This window comes from Psammomys obesus, unplaced genomic scaffold (genome assembly GCF_907164565.1).
Source record: "Psammomys obesus unplaced genomic scaffold, mPsaObe1.curated_primary_1811, whole genome shotgun sequence".
NCBI lineage: Eukaryota > Metazoa > Chordata > Mammalia > Rodentia > Muridae > Psammomys > Psammomys obesus.
The window spans coordinates 11195756-11218354 of record NW_026586383.1 but is presented as its reverse complement, the minus strand read 5'-3'; positions in this window follow the sequence as shown (position 1 = coordinate 11218354).

Below are 22599 nucleotides of genomic sequence, written 5' to 3'. Positions count from 1 at the left end.
CCGCCTTGTACCCTCTCACTAACAGAAATACTCCAGCCTTCACAGATCTCTCTCTGACTTGGAGGCCAGACACTTCCGTGGCTAGACATTCACCTCCACCAGACATAAAAAGATGTGCTCTGTGCATTCTGGCACCCAGACAAGGACCTGAGGCCGAGGCTACCAAGCTCCCAGGAGGAAATGCTAACCCCACATTGCATCCTCGTGCCCTGAGAAAGTCCACGGTTTATCAGTGTGCCCGGCTGACCGGCTGCCCCTCATTTGGATGCAAACACTCACAAGACACACCGGAAAGGCACATCAAACCCTTCCCACTGTTGGATGGCAACACTTTCAGAGGTTGTTTTTCACCTGAGCTTCTCAAATGACCACAGCTGTGGATCTGCTGCCTTGCTCAAGTGCGAGCAGCTGGTGGCTAGGCCTTGGGCGCTGGTGTCTGAGGGCCCGAAACCCATTCTTTGCTGAGGGTTCAGGAGTGCCCCCCAGACATCTGAGTGACATGGGGATTGATCATACCCTAACCTCAGGGCATCCAACCCAGCAGAGGGCCCGCAGTGTATGACAATGGCAAACGCCAGGACTCAGCAGGGCTCGGGGTACTGCACCAGCCTCTACCACACAGGGAGGAGGAAAAAGGGGGCCCTCATGGAGTAAGCTGAGCCCCCAAGCCCTAGCACAAGTCAGAGGTGATATAGGCGACCTTGTTCTTGGTGAGTTTGGTAAACAGGAAAGAGAAGAAAATGAAGCCGAGTCCAGGAGTGGCCAGGCCGAGAGGGGACAGGAGGCGCCACTCAGGATTTAGAGAGTGCAGCAGTGAGGAGCTGAGGTGACCGCCATGAGCTCAAGACTGCGGTGGGCTACAGAGCGAGACCCTGTCTACAAAACAGAACCGAATTCAGGCAAAACCAAAGTTAATCCGAGAGGCGACGGCACAGAGGACGCTGCACGTTAGCGGGTGCTGTCCGTTGTTTTCATCTGCCGCACAGAGTGGGGTGGGAGGACACAGGCAGGTTTTCTTCCTCGTAGCCCTGAGCTCTGAAGACGCCTGTTCTCACGTCAGCCACATGCCTAGCTCACAGCCAGTCAGAGAAAACCAGTGAACGGCAAACTTCAGGTTTAATGCACACAGGTAACCCTCCGGAAGGAGACGACCAGCTGGGTCTGAGGAATCGCCACCCCCAACACCTCTCCTTTTAACCGGAGAAACAACAACAGCCTGTTGGGCTAAGAGGCAATGGGCTCAGGCCTGCTGCACGGCCACCTGCCTCACAGTGGTATTAAAGAGGCGCTTAAGGGGGACTGTGAAGTACCTGCCTCCATTCTCAGGCTCCGATCACCCCCAAGCAGTGGGAGAGGGAGGTGCCGAGCCAATGTCTGGCTGTGACTAGAGCGCCATTTCAAGAAGGAAATCAGCAACCCACAGGCCAGGCTATTCAAGATGCCCTTGCTATTCACAGGTAATTTATGAGAGTTGAGAGCCTGCTGTCCGCATCCTGCTTCCAAGTGGCCCAGTGTGCAGCCGAACCTCGCTCCCGGAACTGCAGGGCTGTTTGTTCTGAGAGGCGGCAGAGGCCATTTGTTCTGAGGGGTGGCAGGACCGTTTGTTCTGAGGGGTGGCAGAGGCTGGGGGGGGCTGCTTTCTCGGTAGATGCTCCATCTACTCCCCATCCTCCGATCACCTCACCTCATGTTTGATTGTTTTTTCCTTAAATTCTAATCATCAGCGGGGGGAAAAAGTCTCACAGGGTCTCGTTTCTCACAGTGGTTCCGGAGGCCACGATCATCTCCCTGGGAGGTGTGAGGTACCTATCCTAGCCCTGCTGAGGTTCCCATGGGCACCCACAGAGCAGCAGGAAGCCCATCTGAGTGTGGGCTCTGAGAGGCTGGAGGCCGGAGCGCTGGGCTGCTTCCCTTCGTATGTAACTCAGTCTACAGAACCAGCTGGATCGGATTTTCAGAGAAAGGGGACAAGGAGGTTGGTGGCATTTGGGCATTGTGGGTTCTTTCTAGCCCCCTCTTCCTGACAGGAAGGGACTTTATCAGTGGGTTCCCCACTTCTGGCAGCAAGCACAGGGAAGCTAGGATTCAGGCTCCATTTTGAGATGGCCCCATCCACTCCCATCTGCCTGCAGCTCTGTGGTTCCTCAACACGGCCTCTCTGTGGCTAATAATCAAACTCTTTTTAATGCAACCCAGTGTGTCACCTGTTGCCTCCCTGGCCAGGCACACACTAAGCTGCCAGCACACATTCCTGAAGATCCCCTCACGGTCTCACACATGATGCATGCAGAATGGCCTAGGTAGGCCCTCCTGTTGCTGATGCCTCGGCCACAGGGTTCCCGCTTACTACAGGGTTCTTCCTGCCACACTCCCCATCCTACCCTTGACAGCGCCACAGGAGTTAGACAGGAGAGGCCTCAGCCACCTTGGTCTTACTCAAGCCTTTGGAGTCTTTGTAGAAGGTGGGGCACACAGGCCTCTATGTCCCACCTCAAAGTCCCAATCACCTAAAAGGCCTTCCTGACGGCATCCCCACTTCCATGGCACTGTGTCCCCATGACAGAGACCCTGGAACATGTCAGCTCAGCTTGAAGCCTGCCACGAGTCCCCAGGATTCTATGTCTAGGTGAGCCACCATCTCCCTAGCTGGGGCACAGCCAGCAGCCCTCTCTGTCCAGAGGATCATCTGTTCCTCTTCTCCTCATCTCCTTAGAGTCTAGGCTTTCTGGGAAAACCCCGAAGGGCTCTGCTTCTCTCTCATTTCCTATGTTCTCTTACTTTCTGTCCCACTTATCACTTAACAATTAATCACGTCCTAGTTCTGGCTAGCTTGAACAACCTCAAAAGACACGCAGTTAACTCTTTAGCAGCCTGAAAGAAAGCCCCAGACACATGAACTCCCCAGAGGTGTGGCTACTCCTCCTGAGCACTTCTCCAAGCTTCTCAGCACCCAGGATCTAGCGGGGCAGATGGCAAACCACAGAGGAGCACAGTTGTCCCCTACCCCAACCCTCTGTGTCATTTACAGATAGAGATTAGTGACAGCCTTTTTGAGTCTCATCATCCCTGGGGACCAGAGAAGGCACACTGAAGGGCGCTCTGGCTTCCACGGTCCTCCTACTGCCCAGTTCCAATGGCCCTGGCTTTCTCTATGAATCTGGCCTCATTACAGCTGATTAGACACTGCAGTTTATACTTGAATATAGGTTGTGCTGTATAGATCTTTCTTTTCCAACAACACCAAAGTACTGTGTCTTGACCCTCGTATGATACTTGGCTGTGAAACAGTCACACTACTTTTGCACTGAGGTACAAGGCAGCTCATGACAGCTTATCTTGGAGGTCATGGCCATTTTTAAGAGCCAGCTCCTCCTGCTGCCATCCAGGCAAGCCCTCCGTTCCAATGGCAGGAGGAGGACTGAGCAAAGACTGCAGTTATCAGGCATCCCTCACTCCGGCTGCCCTGCTGTGATCTCCTGCCCAGTATGGCCCCAATTTCTCCTCGGTCCCTCAGGAGGAGGCCCGTAAACCCATCTGTCCTGGTTAGTTTTCAGTACCTGAAAGGCGGGACAGAAGTACAGGAAATGAAGAGTGGGGCACAGTGGCCATGAAAGCAAAGACTCAAAGGTTCCTGGAAGACACCTTGCAGAACAATGCCTCTCATAACCCAGTATGCTCACACACCTGTGTGTTCAGTGTGGCACACCTGGGGGAGCCCCAGACTCTAACAAGCTCCAGGGACCTTGCTTGGAGCCCCAAGATTCCAGATGACCTAACTGAACCATCTGGTTTTATAAGCTGAAGGCGAAGCAGAAAGGCCAAGGTAAGAACCAGGGCAGTCAGAAGCAGGGCCTGAAACCCTGTCCACACACTGCCTCCACACACCGTTACAGTGGACACAGACGATGGGCGAGGTTGTCCCCTGCCCTCATGGTCAGCCTTGGGTGGGTTGTCACTATAAGCTGCTCCATTTTGAGGCCTGGTAAGTGCTGCACCAAACTCAGCCCCCGAAGAGGAACTGATTTAGCTGCATGAACAGCAGCAAAAAATCTGGGACTCTTATAACAGGGGCCTCTCAGGACTGCAGAAAGTGGGTGACAGGACTCATCGCTGGGACTCCTGGGACCCACACTCTGCTGGGATGAGAACCTCTCCTTTTAACATGACATTTGCATAGCACCACAACACCGCCAAGTCTCACTGACCCAGAATGCTAGTTACTTGTCTTATTTCTGTGAAAAAATGCTCTGCTGGAGCAGCCTAAAGGAAGAGTGATTTCTTTTGGCTCGAGGTTGAAGGGGCAGAGTTCATCGTGACAAGGGAGGTGTGATGTCAGAAACAGCTGTGGCTGTGGAAGCGATGGTGCTTGCTCCCATCTTGACAGACAGGAAGTTGTACCCAGCAACAATCTCATGGCCCACCTCCCTGACTTCTCCTTCCTCCAGCTAGGCTCCGTCTCCTAAGGTTTCACAACCTTCCCAAGCAGTGCCACTGGCCGGGGAACAAGCATTTAAACACACGAGGCCGTGGGGACAGATCTCGTCCCCATCACGTTGGGAAGGAGAGCAGGAATTAGCTTATGCAAGTTTATTGTCCGAACTTGAGGGCATGGTCCAGCAGCTCAAGGGACTTGGCAGTTTCCAAATAAGCTCACCCGTTAGCTCCACCCCTGAGCCTGGATCACAGGACTGCAGTAAGCAAAACCCTGTACTGATTACCACAGCTTCTGTCCTGGCCCTTAATTAACAGCTCAGTAACATGTGCTCTGGATAAAGAGCCACCTGGTCCAAGCCCAGGCCCAGAACCCTGGATCTGCATTCAGCTCAGCTCATCTTACTGCCCAAACAGGTTCAGGGCCCACCAGGCTAGAGGACCCTCTTCAACTGCTTTAGCCTGAGGTATTGCCCACATGCCTCTGTCAGTCACAGCAGGTGAGTGAAGGGCCCTGAGCCTGAGCTGAGGACCGAGGGAACGAGGGTGGCTGAGGCCCCTCACCCTCCCGTTCTCTTTGAGAAGGACCAACATCACTAAAGGTGAAGACAAAGAGCCACCTTCGCTATGGGAAAGGCAATCTAGATATTTCAGAATGTACCGAATATGAAAAAGGGATCAAAACTGAGTTGTTTCAAAGAGCTACTTCTGGAAGATGCTTTTCCGACTGTGTTTGGAACATTTGATGTGGGACGGATTTCCCCTGCAAGTGTGGGCACCTTGCAGGTGAATTCTGAGCCATGTGGAAAAGCACAGCTGTGAGGACAGTTCACAGAGGAGGACCTCTGCAACTGCCTCTGCCCTCAGGGAAGGCAGAGGAAGAAGGCTCCAGGGATGAGGAGCTGGAGCAGGGGCATTGGACGCTCCCATTCTTATCCCCTTCCTGTCTTGAGAACTTACCTCCCACTCACAGGGTGGAGGCGTCCTTGTCAACCTCTCAGGTTGCCTAGGCAACTTGCTCTGGCCAATAGAATGAGGCGGGCGGGTGGCTGCCCCAGGAGTCCGTATCTTAAGAAAACTCAGGGGGCCCAGCTTGTTCCTGGCTTGCTGCTGTAAGCAGGGCTCACAAGGCCAGCTGTTGGTCCACGGAAGAAAAGCCAGACTTGTGGAGTAGGGAGCAGAGACACGCAGGCTGGGACAGCCCGAGGCTCTGGGACCCAACAGCATCAGCCCAGAGAAGCTGAGCTGTGGCAGGAGCCAGAGTTCTGAGGTGGATCTCAACTCAACCAGCGGTATCAGCACAGGGGCAGCGGGCGCCAGCACAGGGGCAGCGGGCGTCAGCACAGGGGCAGCGGGCGTCAGCACAGGGGCAGCGGGCACCAGCACAGGGGCAGCGGGAGCCAGCACAGGGGCAGCGGGCGTCAGCACAGGGGCAGCGGGCACCAGCACAGGGGCAGCGGGAGCCAGCACAGGGGCACCAGCACAGGGGCAGCGGGCACCAGCCCCTTTCAGGGTACCAAGTCGGGGTTTTGCTCCCGGCAGCTCTATCCCAGAGGGCAGACAACTTGAGTGAGGGGCCATTAAGGACTCTAATCCCTTCTATTTCCCCTTGTCTTCATTCTAGCCTTTGCTGATATTTCCACACGCTGTGCAAAGAGAAATGAGACTCCCGCCCATTGGCTGGGCAGAGGGACACCTGCTAGTAATGAGCTTGCCATCATTAACGCTTTATCACACCCTGTGCCTCTCCTCAGGTCTCCCAGTGTCCCCTTAGCACTTCATCCGTCATCTGGAGGCCTGCAGCCCACTCCTGCCCTGCAGGATCTCTCCCACGCTCCTAAGTTAACAATCTTCTGGGAGGGAAAGACAAGGAAGTGCCGTGGCCTCACATGAAATGACTCCCTACCAGCTTACTTGCTCCCCACAGCCTGCCTGAGGACTTCTCCATGAAAATCTAATTTTCCGAGCCTTTCGTTCCTTGGCATAAAAGCTTAAAGACTGCTGAAGTGGCTTACATAGCACTAAGAAGAGCCCAGCCCTGTGCTGACACACGGACACACTTATATTAGCTTTCTGTTACTGTATTCAAGGGAACGGTTTATTCTGGCTCATGGGTTTAGAGGTTTTAAGTCCACATTTGGTTGGGTCTGGTTGTTTTGAGCCTGTGGTTCTGCATTAAGGTAAGGGTGTGGGAGCACCAAACTGCATCACAGCAAGGAAGAGAGAGAACTGGGGACCCAAGACTCCCGTGGGGTTCTCCCACTGGACCCCATCCCTTCACGATTCTGCCACCCCAACAGTGCCACTAACCATTCTTTAATGCCTGGGAACCCTTGGGAGGCATTGTGGTAGAAGCCAGCGATGCCCAAGGGTAGTCATTTGGCTTAGAAGCACAAACACACGCGTGCCATGTGAGGCCCTGGGGGCTGTGGACACCTGCTTTCACGTGTACAAAGGCTTTGAGGCAGGGTGCCTGGGGCAGGAGGCCTGAAGATGTGTTTGAGCTGAAACTTTTTCCAGGTGAAATGACACATACCCTTCACTCAGCGGCTTGAAAAGAAAGAAAGGAAAAAGAAGGAATTTTTTAAAAAGGCTTCACTTTTGTCCCAAAGAGTCTGACAGGGTGTGTGAGGGCCTGGGACTGGAGGCGGGCCCTTGCTTGTGCCCAGCAACTTCTCTGCCACTGAGCTACATCCCTACACTTTTCTTTGTGGCAGTGTGTGTGTATGTGTGTGTGTGTGTGTGTGTGTGTGTGTGTATGAGTCTGTGAGTGAGTGTGTGTGTCTCTCTGTGTAAAAGTGAGAGTATGTGTGATTATGTATCTCTCTGTGTGATTAAGACTGTCTGTATGCTTATGTGTGTCTTTGTGTGTGACAGTGTATGTCTCCTTGTGTGAGAGTGTATGTGTCTCTATGTGTGTCTGTGAGTGTGAGAAAGAAAGAGTGTGAGAGAGAGACAAAAAGAGGAGAGAGAGAGGACACTCATGCAGAGGTCAACCTTAAAAAAAAAAAAAAACTGTTCATCTTGGTTTTTGAGTCGCCTGGCATGGAACTTGCCACGTAAGGTGGCTAGCTGGCCAGGGAGTCTCAGGAACCAGCCTCCATCTTGCTTCCCAGTGCTGGAATTGCAAGTGTGCACTAGCAGACCTGGCTTTAGAATTTTTTAAAATTCTTTTACGGAGGTTCCAGGGCTGGTACTCAGATCTTAGTGCAGATGCTTTATCTCCTCTAGCCTCCTTGGCCCTTTTCCTTTGTTTTTCTAGACAAGATCTCAGCAAGCTGGCCTTGAACTGCAACACATTCCCGGCTGACCTCTCGCCCTGCTGCCCCTGTTTCCTGAAGGGCTGGGATTCCAGGCACTTCTGTACTCCACAGGCTGGGATGTCCTCATCAGCATCCTGGAAGCTTTCTGCACACAACCAGTCTTGAGAAACGCTGCTGTGTTTATGGTCTCTTTGATCTATCTAGGCTGAGATTCTCAGAAGCCAACAGCTGGTCAACCAAACAGACCAAAAGAAAAAACACCTCCAGCAGTTAATGTTTAAATTCTAGGGTTAAAGCTCTAGCCATGTCCTTTGTGTCCCACTAACACTCGCCTCCGTAAGTCAGAACCTCCCAGTGGTTGGGCCAGGGAAAAGTGCAGGGTCTAGAAGGCAATGCTGGGCCCAGGGAACAGCTTGGGAGGTGGCCTGGTCCCTGCCAAGTGGCCTCTGATGGCCACACTAATGATAGGAAAGAGCTCGGCCACCAACAGCAATTAGGGAGGATGAGACACACACACGCCAGGCAGCCGGGGGAGCACAGGGGGATCTGATTATCCCTGTCTGTTTAATAGGAGTTAATAGTTGGAAAGGAATAAAAGGGTAGTATGTGAAGTTCACTGCCAATGCAGTCTAACATGCATGCTATGTTTTTATTTCAAAGAGGATAAAGGCCCAAATTTTATACTGAAAACAAATGTTAAAAATTAATTAGAAAGAAGATACCAGAGGGCCTCCAGCCTGTTCCCTGGGTGACTGATTAAATGCCTGCCTCATTTAGGCTGGTATAAACCCAATCTGTTGGAAGGAGGCCAAAAGTATTTGCCAGCGTCCACAGAGACTCTCCAAGAAAATGATCCCGGTGCCAGGAAAGAGAAAAGCATACTTAACCACCACTGCCCCAGCCAGCCACGGCCACTGGGTGCCACCCAGTCGCAGCAGGATACTTGGGCCAGTCTGTGGAGTGGGGGAGGGGCAGCTGGGGCTTCTCAGGTGGGAGAGTGGGTAGCATCCAACTCCCTTCTCCCCGAAGCACCGGGTGGGAGCGGAGCAGATTCCTTTTTTTTTTGAGTTTTGTTTGGTTTCAGAAAATATCTTCTCAATTCTCAGAACTTGAAAGCTCTAACTGAAAAGCTTAGTGCAAGCCAGGAAGTAAGCCAATGACACCATTTATTCTTTGAATTTTAAAATTAATTTTAATGTCAAGATAACATTTTATTCTTGTTCACATAAAACTAGAGGAGTCCTGATGCTCACAGCCTCCACTGACACTCGGCCTCCATTCTTTAAGCTGGTGGCCACTGCTCACTGCTCTGGACTTCCCTTTCATGCCCCTGTGCCCAGTCCTCGCCTCTTTGCTAGCACTGCTGAGCACCTGTGGGGATTGCAGGCCGTTCTCCCCCAGGGAGCCCAGGCTGACCTCAAACTCGCTGGCAGCAGCGGATGACCCTGAACTCTGGATCCCGCCTCTATCTCCTGGGTCCTAGACTCCTAGGGGCAAGCCCTCAAATGGCTTATCCACCTTCCATTTCAGTGCGCAAGGATGTACAGAAAGGGTGGAGCAGATGCTCAACAGACTTTCATTGAATTAAGAGAATGTCACACACACACACACACACACACACACACACGGCTACACAGACCCTTAATCCCTGAAGGCGGTGGTGAAGACAGGAGGGTCACTGGAGTTTGCTGGACAACAGTTCAGATGAGGGCCACAGGGAAGTCGGTCACTGCTTGGAGTTGGGTGTGAGGCGTTGCCCCGGCTATCTTAGAAACAGGTTTGAGCAAACAGACGGCCGGCTAAGGACAGGCTGCCGCCTGATTCTGAGTTAGATCCAGCAGCCTCTCCGCCCTGAGCTCTCAAGGCCCACAGTCCCTCCCTGCTGGCCTTGCCAGGTCTCTGAAGAAGCGTGTGTCCAATACTCCACTTCCGTTTACTGCACATTCAGTTTGGGCATCTCTGTGAACAGCACAGTCTTGCCAGCCATTCGTCTGGCTGTTGCTTCTTGTTTCCCATAAGTTTTAACTCTGTCCCCCCTGCTCACAGTGTGTGTGTGGGTCAGGACACAGCATCAGGTTCCCAGGAACTGGAGTTAGCTGTGGGCTGCCTGCTGTTGGTGCTGGGATCCAAACCTGGAGCAGCTGGTGCTCTTAGCCACTGAGCCGCCATCTTTCCAGCCCGTGATTATACCTTTGATTTTCTCGCCTTTCTGTGATAGACCCTCACCCAGACCCCGTTTTCTTAAAAGAGACCAGTGTTGATGTCCCTGTAGGTTGCCTCTGGGGACAGCGGTGACCTGGTGCCAGCATAGGCCGAGTGCACGGCCAGGTTCTGATACTTGGCTCAGTTTCCGGGGAGGCAGCCAGTGTGTTTGGATGGATACATCCTCAAGAGCTGGCTTGGAATTACTGTGCAGAAAGCATAGGTTTGAAAGGATTAAAGCAAATACCAACGTGAAGGACCTGAAGTGCTTCTGCTGACAGGATTGGCAGACAGGGAGGAAACACAGCTCCTACCAGCCTTGTTCCTCCCAGCACTGTGAATGAACCCCAGGTTCTGGCCAATACAGAAGAGCACGAATAATAACAGGGGAAGATTAAATCAATGAATTTAATTTCTAGCAGTCAAATTAACATCGGCTCTTTGTTTTCGTGGCCACACGGTAAGCTAAAATCTAGGAGACAACTACAACCTCTGGTTTGTAGTTGTAGGGGCATCCTCTGGTGCCTTCCATGAGCCCCTCCCCCCTTTAAAAGGCATTTTAAAAATAGATGCCTTAAAATTTTCAGGAGAACCTGTTAACTATTTTCATTTTTATTTCAGAAGCACAAGACAAACACAGAGCCGCTGATGTGAAAGAGTTATGCCCTAGTGTGTCCTCTAGACTGGCACATAAGCCCCTAAATCATTTGTGGGGTGGACAGGGACTGTGTAACCCTCAGGAAATGTCCCGCCAATCTTTTCTTTATTCCTCATGAAGGAACTAAGACATTACATGCTTCACAACGAGGGAGAAGCTGCCAGCTGTGTTCTGCCTAGGACGTCCATTGGCCCTAAATGATTGTGTTTAAAATGTGGCTTCTTTGTCCATGAACCAGAACTGAGCGTCTTCCCATGGAGAGCTCAGGCATCCCTGGAATGTATCTGATGCTGGCTTCTTGGGACCGTCTGGCGTCTGGCGAGAGGGACACAGAGTCGCTCAGCTCCCCTCACAGGTGAGACCAAACCAGCCCTTCTTTAAAAACGCCGGCGCAGGGGCTGGAGAGAGGGCTCAGCTCGCAAAGTATGTTCTGCGCACACCCGGGAACCTGCATTTAAACCTTCATCTCCCTTTTGGCTGGGCAAGGTGGCATGTGCCTGTGGCCCCAGTGCTAGCCCCAGTGTGGCCCTACCCTGTGAGCCCAGATCCCTCACTGACCCCACTTTTCCAGGATGTGGAAGCCATCCTGGAAGTCAGAGCGTGCACACAGAGCAGCGTCTGCAGTGTCCCTGTTGTTCTATCAATCACATTTATTGCACAGGTCTAACGATGTTATCTCTGCTCCAAGGTCCAAGAGTCTGTAATTTAACCCGAGCACTTTTACACAAAGTGTGAGTCTGGCTCATTCAACAGCTCTCTCAACTCCCTTTGTGCTTCTAAATTAAAAAACTAAAATGTCACTTCTCTCAAGGTCAAGGGGAAAGAATCCAAGCAATTATAACTTTCTTGGATAAATCACAAGATGGTAGTAAAAGAACACACCTGAAGAAGTGTCTAAAAAGTAAAGCCATTCTTGAAATGACCTCCATGGTGCCTTTCCCCGGGCGCCTGTCACGTGAGCAGCCAGGTAGGGGCATCCCCAGGTGGCTAACTGTTCTGGTGCTCCAGGTGGGGTGTACCGGGCAGCCTGCTGAGACACATCTGTGCTTGCTTTTTCTGCTTTTCTTCCTTTTTTTTTTGACACCTTCTTTCATCCTCCCAAATAACAGAAGTCTCATTTCTGAATTTCCAGGGGGCCACAGTGGTCTGGGCACACTGCCTTCTGTCACTGATCCTAGCAGTCAGGAACAACAGACTTGCCTAAAAACGAAAGGCGGAGGGCAGGGTTCCAACAAGTTGGTCACATCTTCACCATTTTTTTTTTTTTTTAGCTTTGATTAATACGAGGTTTACATTTTTCCTTCTCCTAGTGTCTTTGTAAAAGTGAGAACACATTTCCATTGACATGTGTCTTTCCAATAGTCAGCATGCTGGCTTGCGGGGTTGGGGACACAACCCTGCAAAGTTGCCAGCTGACCGTCACATCAAACAGATGTTAAAGTCACAGCTCGAGCCAGGCACAATGCTGCCCAAATGTCATCCCAACATTTGGAAGGCTGAGGCAGGAGGATTGTGAACTTGGGGTCAGCCAGGGACACATGGTGAGAGCTTTACTTAGAACACAAATGGCAAAGCCTACCTTGAGATGGACACAGGGCCAAGCTCAGCATCCTGGAATTTCTGTATTCCTACGATCCTGACTTGTGACAGTTTCCTAAAACCCTAGTGAGGGCTGGAGATGGAGCTCTGTTGGCAGACTGGTGCTTACCATGCTCAAAGCCCTGGGTTTGATTATTGGCACAAATAACCAAGCTGTGGCAGCCACACCTGTAATTCCAGTATGTGGGACGGCCAGAAGTTCAAGGTCATCCTCAGCTACACGTAAGTTCCAGGCCACCCTGGCCTTCGTGAGATAGGAAGAGGAATAGAAAGTGTGGTCTCTTGCCTATGACGGAGCTGTTGAACTCATAAAGTCACACAGCTTCGAGGACTTGTACAGGATGGGGCCTCCCAACTGAACAGATGTGAGGGGAGGCCCCATGCCTCCGAGAACCTATTCACTGTTAATGGCCACTGGGCTGGGGAGTCATTTTCCTTAGTGGAACAGCCCCTGGCTAGTTGCACATCTTTTAGAAAATAATCTCTTACCTATACTATGAAAGTGATCCTAAGTATGACTTAGTGGGTCATAACTGCCATTTCCAAAATTTTAAAACACAGGAAACTAGGAGAGCAACCATTGAGAAAAAAGGGTTCAGTAGAAGCTGGACAGGAAGGAGAGGGTAATTGGAGGTAGGTATGATGAAAATACATTATACGTATGCATAAAATTGGCAAACGATCATTATTAGAAGTAAGCTATGAACCAAATACACATGGAATAGAACTTTTAAATTGCTGGAGAGAAAATAATGCAATTATAAACTTAATCAGTTTAGCAAAGAAGGAATGAGAAAAAAAATAAATATAGTAAACTCAAATGTAACTGACCAAACTTTTTAAAAAGGTAAGTGGAGAAAGACAGCTAAAGGACCTTGATCTGGAGTATGCAGAGCGAAGCTGTGGCTGACCCAGCTGAGGGCAGAGGCAGGCCCAGCCCAAGTGGAGTCTGATCAAGACTTCAGGACTTGGCAGTCCTGCTGCCTTCCTGCCATAGCTAGGAGTGGTCCGTTCACACCTGACCTGAGGCTGTGAAGTTCCTGTCCTGGCAGCCACTCGCACGTCTGTGAAGCTGCAGCCCATGGGTTCTCAACAGACCCTGCCCTGAGAAGCCACCTCTCCCCCCCCCCCCCCCCCCCCCCCCCCCCCCCCCCCCCCACCCACCCCAACACCCCCCTCCCCCCCCCCCCCCGAACTCTCAGACAAAAGGCAGAGACACCACAGACAGGCGCTTGGCATGTGCTAATCCAAGGTCCCCGCCTCCCTGTCAAGTCACCCACATCCGTGACTCCCCAAATACCCCTCTCAGCAAGGGCCAGTCTCTCCTTCCAGTCTCCAGGAAGCCCGGAAGCAGGGCTGCTCACACCCGGGAGCCCTTGCCTGGCATGCTAAGGAGGACAGAGGTGCTCCGGCAGGCGCCAGGCTATGACTCAGTCAGCTTTGCTCTGAGGACTGTCTGATGTCTTTTATCCTCCACAACGATCTCGTGAGGTGGCTGGGATGCGTCAGCTGTTCAAGCAGGCTCAGGGTGTAAGCATGTGCGTCTCCATCCTTGAACAGTACCGTCGTCTCGCTTGAAAAACAATACGAAAAGCACACCTGCTTGCCTGTGCTCAGGGAAGGACAGCCTTCTGGGGCTGTCTGGGCTCTCATCTCAGTCCCTGAAGTGGGGAAGGACTTCTTCCCCACATGATAGCTGTCGGCAGCCTTTTTCAGAGGCCCTGAACTCTCTCAGACACTGACAGGAAGGCTGGCCCAGGATTCTTCAAGCACGGGAAGAAGTAGCTACACTGGTGTGCTCTAATTCCCACGAAGACCCAGGAAGGATTAAGGAAATAGGGTCTGTCTTGAGGGAGGCCCAAACACTTGACAGACTTTATTTTTAGATTGGTATGATAAGGCTTTTAATAACACTGTATTTCTGGCAAGAAAGGGGCTACAGAGATCAGGTGTGCTCAGTCTCTGTCCCATTTCCAGCATTTGTGCCTCTCGTTACCTTCCACAGTGGTCCTGTCCCCAATGAAAGATCCTGCCACTGGGGAAACTGAGGCATGAGGACTGCCACGGGCTACAAGCCACCCTCACAGGATCGAACAGTAAGACTTTGTCTCAAAAAACCAAAAGAGAACAACAACAACAAAATCCCACAGGGGTTCTTGAAACCTGGCCTCGGGTTCCATGTCCAGCACTCCAGAGAGCCCAGCTCTGTCAGGAGCCTCAGCTACCACGCTGAGCTGACACCAAACATCTCAGCCTTGCAGCACAGACCACACTTGCAAAGGAGAAATGTTGGAAGTACATCAAACATGCTCTTCCTGAATCTGGCTGGGTCTTTGGCTGACTTGGGCTTCCCTCCTCTTTTTGACAAGGCAAAAGTGACAGAAGAGCACAATTTCAGTTCACAAAGGAATCAGATCTTCTTAGCAGATGCCTCTGGGTGGACAGTTCAGCTCCCCTCCTCCATCCCTCAGCTATGAAGTCAGTGCAATGAGGCAAATATTGTGTAGGTTCCCTGTCCACCAACCCCGTGTGTGTGTGTGTGTGTGTGTGTGTGTGTGTGTGAGTATGTGTGTGTTGGCTGGCCTGGAACTCCTCCCATCCCACCTCAGCATCCCAAGGCCTAGGATTATTGGCAAGAGCCACCAGCCCAGCTCTACACTGTGTCTGAAGAAATGAATAACTGGAAGAATGTAAGGGTTCTCTCCTCAAGGCCCTAGTTCACAGAATACTGATGTCCCCAAACAACCCAGTCATTTCAGAATAAAAACAACTTATGGGTCAAAATTGAGACTGAAATGCTGCTTCAGAGAGAAAAGCACACATTCTAAGGGCTACTTGCCACTTCTGTCACAGGTCTGTGTCATTTGGCTCCATTTCTTGACTCTCTGACGTCCCCAGACTTTTCATCCTTCTTTTATTTCTTTTCTGAGACAGGGTCTTGTGTAGCTCAGGATGACTTCAAACTCACCATGTCAAGGATAACCTTGAACTCCTGATCCTCCTGCCTCCACCTGCTAAGGGCTTCAATCATGGGTAAGCACCACAGCAATGCTGGGCTCACTTCTTATGCCATTTGAGGGAGAATCTAGCTGCTTTCAAAACTTTACAAATCAACCAGCCATCCAACCAACCAACCAACCAACCAACCAACCAACCAACCAACCAACCAACTAACCAGCCAACCAGCCAACCATCCATCCATCCATCCATCCATCCATCCATCCATCCATCCATCCAGCCAACCAACCAGCCAGCCAACCAACCAGCCAGCCAAGGTAAACAACACATGCTGCATACTGAGCACCACAAATTAGCCCACTGCCAAGAAACTCACCCCCTGCTTGTTCCATTGTGCACAGCACTGAGTGCTGACCAAGGGTGGCTCATACTCTTATGCTGGGTTAGCATGGGCAATGTAACATATTTGAAACAGCATGGGAGTCTTTTCATTATTGTCCAACATACTCAGCCTGGGGGCTTTGTAAAGTCAGCAAACACCAACTTTGATGTTAAAAAAAAAAAGTGTGTGTGTGTGTGTGTGTGTGTGTTGAGGTTGGGGGTGGGGTTATGAGCATGTGGGTGCAGGGCCTATGGAGGCCAGAAGAGGGAGCTGGAGTTACTGCTGGTGGTGCTGGAAACCAGAGACTGGGCTTTTGAAGAGCAGTGATGTCTTAAATCACTTGGCCATCTCTCTGGACCACAAACAATAACTTTTGGAATGAACAATTAGTGAGTGGCCACATTAGCATACTGCAGCTTTAGAAGAAGCAGCGATAGCGGCCCTTTTCACTTTACCAGATATCTTTTGGGGGTAGAATGAATAGACAGGAGGGCTTGGAAAAGAAATGAAAGTGGCAGATGCATAGTGTCTGGCTTTCTCATTCTTATGCCCTTGGCAGACATTAATAATCAATTCTAGGACGCTTGCTGAGTGTTGATTAGATCTCAGATGCCAAGCTCAATCAGTCCCAGTAGCTTTAGAAGGAGCCACTTGCCTTTTTCTGTTAGACCTAGATTTTTTAAGAGCAACACTACTGAACAAAGGACATAGGGTAACTCCTGGCTTTACTGTCATGTTCTTATTTTAAACCCTTCTCCCTTCCTGCACTGGTTTCTCTGGCCCTCTTGATAGTCTGTGCCACCCTGTTTAAGCAGAACCACAGCCTGACCTGGCTGGCGTTCCTTGACGAAGCTCTTGGCTCCTGCCTGGAACCCAGGCACTGCTTCATACAGGGTCTTATACAGAAACTCAGCACCCCCACACCTGGCAGACCTTCAACAGCAGAGCTGGGCATTAGAGAAATGCATGGCGGTTCTTACTGGTTCTCTCCACAGCTCAAACTTATACAAGTTCAGTTTGCACTTTCGTGACATACCAGGCCTGGGCTCTCCATATTGGGGTTATGGAGCCAAGTTGTGCTTGGAGTTAGAGTCCTAACCTAACCTATGGCCAGTCAGATTGATGACATCTCCTTCTTCTGCTTAGCACTATTAAAACTAGCTTTTCAAGGATGGAGGTGGGGCACAGGCAAGCCTGCCTCTTCAGGGTTTCCAGGCCACAGGAGTGGCTTCCCAGGTGGACCCATGGCCCTGTCACACCAGAAATTGCTCCTGTTGAGCTGTTGTTTGTTTGTCCCAGGGATGTGACTTCAAGGGGCCACTGTGTTCTTACGTGGATCCAATTTATCAGTGGTGGAGACAGAGGCAGAGACCTGTCAGTTGCTGATGCTTGTGAGGCCTCTTGGCAGAAGGAAAGAAAATAAGTCCTGTGTCCACCCCCAAACATCACGGAACACAGGAGGCAAACCAGAAGCCAAAACTAGCCTGCCTGGTCTACCCTGCTGGGAGATGGTAAAGGCAGGACAGAGCTTTCCAGGCAAGAGGAAGCCCAGGCTGCTCTTGAACTGCTGATCCTTCTCTGAGTGCCACAGTCTCAGAGAGGGGTCATTAGGGTCTACTTTTAGAGAGAGGAAAACTGGCTAGAGAAGCTTTTCAACTTGCTCACGGCTCACCAGCAGGAAGACCTGGAATGAGAGAGACGCTCCGAGCTCACCATGCTTGGCCTTTGGGTATCACTTTTCAAGGAACACCCTGTGTCCTCTCTATTTCTCAATGGCTCCAAGGTGAGACCAGGAGAGGGAAGAGTGGGACAATTTTCTTAGCTTAAAAAAAAATCAGTCTAAACAAGGAAGGGGCTCGTAAAGATTATTAGTACCTGGGGCTCAGTCCTGACTTTATGTCCTAAACTGGGGTGCCACCATGCGATGGGCTGGGGTCCTGGGCTGACTAGGAAGGAAAAGGGAGGGGAAAGCCACCATCTCTGCTCTGTTTCCTGGTGTGTGGAGATGTGAAGGTCCAGAAGCACATTCTGCTGCTGTGAACTCTGTCTTGCCTTCCCTGCCAATATCAACTGTTTGCTCCTAACACCAGCCCTTCTCCCACGAAGCTGCAGGCCACACCTGAGCACTAAGCCATCCTAAAAGGAGAACTAGACACTGGAGGATGATGGGAGACCCTGGCGTCAGGTCCTGGTGAGGCAGGAGATGATGCTTGCTCATTCTAAGGAGAGGCGTGTTTCTTGGCAAGAGTACCCTGCAGGCAGAGTACAAGGTCTAGAAGACCTTCGGGTGGCGAGCCATGGTTCAAGGCTGGCCATCCATCAGATGGGAGAGGACAGGCAAACATCCTCCGCCTCTGAGGAGTCAAGGTCTCACAAGTAACGCCCAGAGCTGGGTCCCAGGGCAGGGGAGGCAAGGTTATTCACTTGTGGGCCCTTTGCAGCCTTTACCTGCCTCCCTTTACCAAGAGTGCCTCATCCTGGATCTGAGCTGAGATCCAAGACACTGGCTCTTCTGCTCTTGCCATGGGCTACCCTCTTCAAGCCTATAGTTTCCCTTTGTTCCTTTTGGGAATAAACTATCCAAAAAGAATAAACACACACCCATGTACACACACACACACACACACACACACACACACTCACACACAGACACGCACAGGCACACACACACACACAGACACGCACACTCACAGACACACACACCCCCCACAGGCACACACACACACACACACACTCACAGACACGCACACCCCCCACAGGCACACACTCACACATACACACACACGTGCACACAGACACGCACACACTCACCCCCCCAGACACGTGTGCACTTGTGCACACACACACCACTTTCCATCATACGTGTCCCTGTACTACATAAGGACAGCATTGGCGTCCGGGGATCTCTGTGTGAGGTACAAATGGTTTTAACAGACTTATGAAGCTGGTCTCACACCCTTCGTGTTTCAGAGACTTAGTGGAAATAGAAAACAGACCCCAGTTTGAGACCCAACTCAGCTCCCTAGTGGCAGGCACGGGGGCTTGCTGCTCTGGCGGCTGCCTGTGACAGTGAGGGTGTGCTGGAGAGGGCTGGACCAGGCTCTGGGCTCTGTGTGGCAGCAGGGCCGCGGTGCAGTGACGGGCAGGCACAGCGTCAGTGCTGGGCTGTCTGGGGTCTCCAGGCTGAGCCAGCACCCGGTGCCCAGCAGCAGCTTATGGGGATGGTGTTGTGCTCTGGGGCAGGACACAGGGCCAGGGAAGAAGGGCGAGTTCCAGTTTAACAAAAGCTTACTGAGCTCCGGTGCGGGCCTCGTGCTCAGCACGGGGACAGGTGAGCTGACACGGAGAGGAGGTTGTGTGAGGGCTGCGTACGAGTGTGCCTAAGTGAGCCCAGACCCCGGCATCATACAGAATGGACAGCAGGACCCTCACACACCCTGTCTTCCCAGGGCCGGCTGCTCACCCCAGAGGGGGACACAGTGGCCTGCCAACACAGGGACACACACTGCTTGCTGCTTGGGACACTGCTTGGCACCAGCACACTGAGCCCTGATAGGCAGCAGCTCGGAGCCACAGAAGCATTGCACAGATGCTCCGGGGTCCCGGGGTCCCAGCATCCCTGACAACGCTCCCTCCTGTACACTCTGCTCCTCCCCACACATGTGTGCCGCACGGATGCTCCGGGGTCCCGGGGTCCCAGCATCCCTGACAACGCTCCCTCCTGTACACTCTGCTCCTCCCCACACATGTGTGCCGCACGGATGCTCCGGGGTCCCGGGTCCCGGCGTCCCTGACAACGCTCCCTCTTTTACACTCTGCTCCTCCCCGCCCATGTGTGCTGCTTCATCTTCAGCTTGACTAGATTTGGAATCACCATGGAAACACACCTCTGAGCGTGTGTGAGGGTGTTTCCTCTGAGAAAGGAAGACCCGTGTGAAACTGTCTGGGGTGGGCGGCGAGCTGGGCACCAGCGTTTTTGTCTCCTTTTTACCCCAGTCTTCTCACCATGGTGGACGCAGCCCCAGACTGTGGGCCAGAGCAATCACCTCAGTGCTTTTACCAGTCATCTGTCCCAACAACAGGAAAGCAGCGCCTGGGGCTGGCCCTCCGTGGCCCTTGCTCTCTGAGCTTGTTTCGGTCTTAGCACTTCAACACACATCAACCTCTGAATAAAACTCAAGTCAACTTTTCAAATTGGATGAAGCATCTCAAATCTCAAAAATTAAGCTGTCCTTAAATTGTGAAGACCAAAAATTCTCTAATGAATTTGTAGATAAAATTCCTTTACGAGAAGGAGAAAAATTTCTTCCATGAGCCAAAGGAGCTGACATATAAAGACATGTAAAAACACCCACATCAAAGAAAAGAAACAAGGCTACAGTTACTCATTTACTCTCGCTTTAAAGGATGTTTTGTTGTTGTTGCTGTGTTTGCTTATTTGCTTTTGGTTTTTCGAGACAGGGTTTCTCTGTGTAGCTGTGGCAGACCTGGAACTCTGTAGATCAGGTTGGCCTCAAATTCACAGAGATCCACCGACCTCTGTGGGATTAAAGGCATTTGCCCCTTTGCCTGGCCTAAAGTGGGCCAAAATAAAAAATGACTTGACCCCCAAATCAGTCTCTTATGGAAATGATGGCAAGGTCTCCCCTAACATCCCCGAGCCCCGCTCCACACTGTCCTAAGACACACATTGACCCCAGAAAGCGCTGGCAGAAAGCTGTGGGGTTCAGTCTGTGTAAAAGTTCTTATCTCTGATCACGCTTGACAGCTCTGCTACAGAGAAGTGCAAGCAGCACGTGCAGACATGGAGTAGACTTCCCAGGACCACGTGATCCTGTGCTGCTGAAATAAGCTCTGTGGTGGGAGGACCTTTCACTTGGGAAGACAGATGCTCAGAGCAGACACTGCTCAGCCCTCAGAGGTCAGAGGCTGACTGTTAGTAGCCTCCCGTTAGCCTTTCCTAAGACAACCCTTCACCCAGGCGCTGGGAAGCCCCGCCACTGCTCAGCGTGGAACAGGACCTTACAGCTAAAGGTTGGCCCTGGGAGGACAGGCTGTCACCCAGAGACAGCGCGACTCAGGAAACGCAGCCTCATATCTCCCAACACTTATACTTATCACAAGCAGTACTCATTTCCACACACCTTAGTCACACATCCCCAACCAGAACGAGAATGTCTCCTTACTAGAAGCCAGAGAGAAGTGTAAATATTCACAGCGAATGGGCCCCAAGTGAAGGGTCCCTGCGAGAGAGACGGATTGTGGAAACTTTGTGTCCAAGGCTGTCAGGTGTCAACCATCAGTCTTTCTCAGAACTTCAAGAACGGGCTATTTGGAGAGAGCTGGTTCAGAGAACTTGGTAGAAATACCAACAAAGCCTGACATAGTGGAGCCTTTGTTTATCTGGACTATTCACGGAGAACGGTCCCATTCAGAAGTATTTACAAAGAGATGAAATGGCCATTCACCAATGGTCTGTCCGGTTTTTGTGAACTGATTAGTGATGGGAGGTTCAGCCAGAAGAGAAGATGATAGAATTGGAATGATCCAGAAGCCAGAGCACTCTTGTCCCAGTGTGTCCCCAAGATAAGGAGGGCAGTCCCACAAGGCGTCACCGTGCTTGGCTGGCTCCTTGCATCTGCTCCATCCCAAGCCTCATTTGTTACCATGCCAACTCTGGAAACTTCCAGCAGCCTCTATACTTCCACCCTAGAACCTTGAGGCTGGGATGAACTGAGATCCTTGACTCTGCACAAACAAGTGGATGCCACAGATTGAATGGTGTGTGGGGAAAGTGGGCGTTGGCACTGGATGGGGGATGGATCCAGCAAGGTTCTTCCAGCTCCTATTGTCTTCCTCTGCGTGGCCAAAGCATCCACTCCCCATTTTTTCATGTGTGTGCATGCCTTCGTGTGGAGGACCAAGGTTGATGTTAGGAATCATCCTCAACGACTCTTTCACCTTACTTTTTGAAGCTGGACCTCCCTACTGAACCCAGACAGAGGTTGCTCTTATGGCTAAATTTGTCAACTTGACACAAGCCGAGTCACCTTAAAGGAGGGACTGTAATTAAGAAAACGTCCCATATGATCTGCCTGTACACAAGCCTGTGGGGCGTTCTCTCCAGTGATGACCGATGGGGAGAGCAGAGCCGTTGTGGGCGGTGCTATCCCTGGACTGGTGGTCCTGGAGTGAGTCACTAACTGAGCAAGCCGGGAGGAGCAAGCCAGCAAGCAGCATTTCTCTGTGGCTTCTCTGCGCCTTGGCCTCCCTCGGTGGACTGTGATAGGACATACATAAGCCAAAAGAACCCTTTCCTCCCCAAATTGCTTTTGGTTGGTGTTTTAGCAGAGCGACAGAAACCAAACTAAGATGCCTTTGCCTCCCAAGTCTCAAGATGGGTTCACAACCCTTGCTCCCGCCCAGTTTTCCAGGGCCTCTGGGGGTCTGAGCTCTAGTGCTCACGCTTGCATCACTAGCAAGGCGGCTTCAACTGCTGCGCCATCTCCCAGGCCTGGAATGGATTTAGCTGCTAAGAGGTCAGCAAATAATCAGGGGCAGCACGTCACATTCCGGCTTTGGAGGCACGGCGTGGCAACTCCGTGCCAGTAAGAGTGAACAAAGCGTTAACAATCTAAGGCTATGATTGGCTTTTAAAATAGTCATTGTCAGGCCTCTCCGTATCATCAGATCCCTTGCATTCTGATGAGGCTGCTGCGGTGGAGAGAGGGCGTGACTGTCAGTGAGTCCCCCCGGAGCTGCTCGGAGCTGGCACCCTGCTTGATCTGCCCTTGGTCGCCCTGTGCTGCCTTTGTCCTGCAGCGTGGGCCTTCATGGTCTGTTTCCCGGAAGGAGACTCTGCTTTTCTCTGGTTTTACCCATGGCACCACACCTCACTCGCCAGTGTCACCTAAGGTCTGTCTGGGGCGGGGGTGGAGGAGCAGGTTTCTCTGAAGCCGTCAGAATTCCTTTGACAAGAACCTGGAGCTGGAAGAAGTAGGTCAACAATTGGAGCAGCTGGTTACAGCCCAGCCAGGGAACCCAGGTCCTGTGTGGCTAGGACGCTTCTTGGAGCAGCTGGTTACAGCCCAGCCAGGGAACCCAGG